A 5,000-nucleotide genomic window follows, 5' to 3' on the forward strand; every position below is an offset into this window, starting at 1 on the left:
CCCCCCTCAGACAAATTCTTTTGGCATCCTAAATCCAGATACCCCAGACTCTACTCCAGCCCCAACACCTCCCCCTCTCTCTCCCGGCACTACCCGCAGCAGACAGACAAAACGTTTCACCCCTTCTTCTCCTACCACACACTAACCTCCACCTACCTTTGCCTCTACTCCTCAGACACCAGCCTCATTTTTCCTCCCCTCATAAGAAAACTATTTGCTCGAGTCCCAAATTGACACCGAACCCCTCATCCACCCTCAAATTCCACAACTCCCGCTCCCTTCACACTCAAAGTGACTGCCGATATCCATCCTCCTCCTACCCATATTCCCTCTACAGCCTCCCAACACACCACGCCCCTGTTATCTGTCTTCAAGAGACTTTTCTTACATATCCTCCTACACCAATTCCCAATTACCATTTTATCTCTTCCTCACACTCCCATTATGTCTTGTCTATACTTATCCATCAGAAAACACTTTACGTTATACCTCCCTTGCAAACCAATCTCCTTTGCAGTTATTCGCATCTTTCTTCTCCCCTTCCCACCCCATTGACTTTGTTGCCTTTGAAATTCTAATTTCCCAACTCCAGCCACCTCTTTCTCGTAGTTGGTGATTCTAACTGCCGCCACACTATATGGGGTGATTATATCACTACCTCCCGTGTCCGATCCCTAGAACGCTTCCTCTCCACAACTGACTATTATTCTTAATTCAGATCGTCCCACACACTTTGATATGCGCACGTAATCTTTTTCATGCCTTGACCTCTCTCTATGCTCCCTATTTAGGTTTCCATTGGTTAGTTCTAGACCACTTTCCAGTTCTCCTTTCTCCTACTTCATATGTATCATTTCCTATTCCCTCACGCTGGTACTTTGATAGAGCTAACTGGCGTACTTTCATTTCACTCTCTACTATTCCTAACCCTCCATCCCCTTTCTCGTCTATTTCAGAAATGCTACAGTTTTTCATAGTCACGGTCTTAAGAGCTGCCTATACAGCTATCCCTCGAACCTCAAGACCTTGTATCTCCAAATGTGTTCCACGGTGGAATTTTGATTGTACTAAACCACTTCGCTTAAAACACGCAGCCTGGAACAGTTATCGCTCCAAGCGAGGCACCCCTAATCAGGTATAGCCCTTATCTCCATTAAAAGAGCATCCGCCTGTCTTCACCGTACAATCCGGAACAGTAAAACAACTAGCTGGCGAAATTATGTTTCCTCAGTTACATCTACATCTATTTCAGCTGTTAAGCGTCGGATCCATAAACTATTAGGCAAACATCCCCCATCCAGCTCCGTCCTCCATATCTGAGGTACTCTCATTTCTGATCTTCTCCAAGTCTTTAATGAACTGGATGACTATTTCAACCAGGTCAGTAGTGTCTCTCACCTTTCTCCACACTTCTCTTCCATTAAGACCATCAGAAAACGCACCCCCATCGTCTTCACCTGTCCTCTGCTGAGTCCTATAATGCTCCTTTTCCTTCCTCCGAACTCAACGCTGCTTACAGGAGTGTCACAACGCCCATGAAGGCCCTGACAGTAGTCACTACCTCCGACACCTTCCATCTTCCTCTCTATCCTTCCTATTAACAATTTTCAACTACATGTGGACGTCAGGAAATTTTCTATCTCATTGGCGAGAAGCTCTTATCCTCCCCTTCTTGAAACCCAATAAATCGGGTACCCTCCCTCAAGATTACCGCCCCATCGCTCTAACTAGCTGCATGTGCAGACTGCTAGAGCGAATTGTTAACTTTCGCTTAATGTGGTATGTTGAATTTCATAATCTCCTGTTTCCTTCCCAGTTTTGTTTCCAACTATCCCACGATCCCTACTTCCTACCTTTGCTTCTGCTCTACGTTTACCTATTCCTTTCTACATTCGTATGGTTACCCTCCTTTCCCATTCCCCCTTTCCCCATCTCCGACCTCTTCCGTTTTCGGTCAATTCCGTTCCATGGCTTATACCTTACTCTCGTATTTGTTCCTCTGTTTTCCCTAACTCACCAAAGTCAGATATCCCCCTTCTGTCTTTCTTATCCATTTCCTTGACCATGTCTCCATTCATTCCTTCAGTATTCATGTTTACACGGATAACTCCAAATCCACTTCCGGTACTGGTTTCGCAGTAACCTTCCCAACTCGCACATTCGAATACTACCTCCCTCTTGAATCCAATGTCCTTACTACAGAACTGTGCGAACTCCTTTTTGCCTTAAAACACATATACTCGCTCTCTTCTTCCTCTCACTATTTTAGTGACTTCTCTCATAAAGTCTATGCACTCGACCAATCCCCTTGTCTGTAAGATTCAGATCTTACAGACAAGGGGATTTTGATGGGTGTCCAGCCATGTTGGAATCCCCGGGAATGAACAGGCAGATACTCTAGCACGCTCTGTCGCTATGTCCACATCACAACTACGTTTCTCATGTATTCCAGCCATGGATTATTACCCCCACTTAAGACCTTCCTCTGTACCAGATGGCATTTTGTCTGGTTGTCTTCGCACTAATAAATTACATACTGTAAAACATTTCAATTCCCTACTTCAGTTCCACACATTCTGTTGTCCTGTCCACATCTTGCGGCAGACCTGTACCTCTGCTTTCCCCCACCTATCCTCCCTTCACCGACCTCCCAACCTATCAGACATCCTTTCGGAATCCCACTCTCTCTGCTTTGACAACCTGTTCTCCTTCCTCAGACGCATACATATCCTTCATTTGATCTAATCTCCCTTACCTAAACCTACCTTAATCCATTTTCCCATCAACTCCTTTACCCATCTTTAATATTTCTAATATTACTCTAGATTGTTGACGTATAGCAACTAACTACGAACTCAACCGCCCTTCACTACCCTTTACTATACCTCCCTATAGTACTGCATGACCTTAGATGTCTAGCAAAATTATTTATTGCTTTTAACCATTAACAATTAACCATATACATGAATATTTGTTTAAAGACAGGATAAAACTTACATTCTACTAAATGAATGTGTATACAAATCCAGATTTTGTGAAGTATATTTTAGCATAAAAGTAAAAGGAATGGATAATGCTTAATGGTTAGGAGAAATAAAAGTGCTAGACATCAAATGTCATATAGCACTATGGTAAAGTATTGTGGCGAAAAGGGTGGAGTTAACGATCAGGATAAGATGTGTTATGTGTCAAAGGTTGTATAATGCTGTAGGATAGGATGGTAGTGAAGAGGGTATAGAGGGGGAGTGAGTGGGGATTTATAAATGGGGATGTGGTTAAAGGCATAGGGCAATTAAATCAAATGAAAAGTGTGTCTGAGGAAGGGAGAAAAACACTGTATGACGAAACTATGAGCTATTATGAAACAATCAAAGGGGTAATATGGTAAGAAACGATAGTTGAAAAAGTAAAAGAATCCTGAGAATGAAATAAGGGAACAGGGAAAGATGGTGAGGTGTTGGGTAGAATGTCAGGAGGGATCCGGAGAACGTCATTGTTGAAGAATAAGGGAGTCACGTGGACAACTGAGTGTGGGTGGTAAGAATAATGAATGAGGAAGAGGGAATGGTGACATGATGGAGAAGATGACGGGGTGTTTTTAGGTAAGTGGAAGAGGGGTAGGGGGAACTTGAGGTGGAGGAGGATGGACATTGGCAAATACTCCAAATGTAGAGCGTATAGTAACAGAGGGATTAGAGAGTGGGTGAGGGAGTGAATTATTCTTTTGTGTCATGTTTAATAACTTTTGGATGGGGTAGGCACCGGGGAATTGGTAGAGATTAGAGTATCTAGATTTGGAATGGAAAAGGAATTTGACCAGGGGAGAAAGGGAGTTGAGATAGGCTGGTTTGGAGTAGAGGGAAGAGATATTGGGGGAGATGTCGAGACTTCTTGAGCAGATGGGAGGGAAGTGGAGCAAAGTAGTTTTGGAATTGGTAGAAAGAAAAAACCTCATCAGCATGCTTCTTGTCTGGCCTCACGTAGATTGAGGCCTAGTTTGAATCTGAGAACTGCTACCTCAGATTCAAGCTTGTAGACAGGGCAGCTCCTATAAAATACATCATGGGAGCCACCACAATTGGCACGTGTATGACTGGGCAGAGCAGTTTGAATGGTCATGACCAGGTTGGGCACATGGAGGGCATCAGGGCTGTGGAACGAGTGTTTGGCTGGGTGGCCAAAACGCCAATATTTCTGACATTGACGGGGAAGGGGTTGATATGGTCAGACAGGGCAGGATACTCCACCAATATAAACTTCATGGGGGAGGTCATGTCTATGGAGGCTGATCTTGGTAATATTGGTGAAGGACTTATGTTAGCCTCAAGGAGGAACAGTGTAGCACTGGACTGCCACTGCATCATAGTCAATGAGGTATGCAAGCAAGTCATTTTCACAGTCTGACCAGTCCTTGTCGTAGACAGGATAATCAGTGGGAGACCAAAACAGTTCCAGTATCAGTATTAAGGGAGGAGTGAGGTTGGTCAGGAATAGGTTCGCCAGTGAGGTCAGTCAGGGTAGATAGTGCACGAGCTTGGGACTCAGATGTTACTGTGAAAAGGCGTGAACAATCAGAATGACTGCAAAAGGAAACTGCCTACCTGCTTTAGGAGACATTTTTGGAAGAGAAGGGTATTGTGAGAGTACAGAGCTGTAAGGGGGAAAGAATTGATCCCACTTAGATGGGCCAAAAAGGGTACTCAAAAGGTTTGCAAACATGGAAGCAGTAGCAGGATGAGCTCAGGAGGAAGATGGGGTGGTATGGAGAGGGTTGATACTGTTGGGAGGAGGACAATAAGGATGAAGAGAGGTAATAAGGGGGGTGGGGGTAGATAATGAAGACTGTGTACAAGATGGAGTGGAGGATGTTGGGAGAGAGGAAGGGGTGTATTCTAAACGATGAGTAATGACCTGGACGGATAATTCGGAATGGATACAGTTGACCGCAGATATTGAGGAGGGGGTATTAGTATCAGTCGGAGCTATGGTCAAAGGAGAGG

The sequence above is a fragment of the Penaeus chinensis genome, chromosome 22 (genome assembly GCF_019202785.1).
Source record: "Penaeus chinensis breed Huanghai No. 1 chromosome 22, ASM1920278v2, whole genome shotgun sequence".
Classification (NCBI taxonomy): Eukaryota; Metazoa; Arthropoda; class Malacostraca; order Decapoda; family Penaeidae; genus Penaeus; species Penaeus chinensis.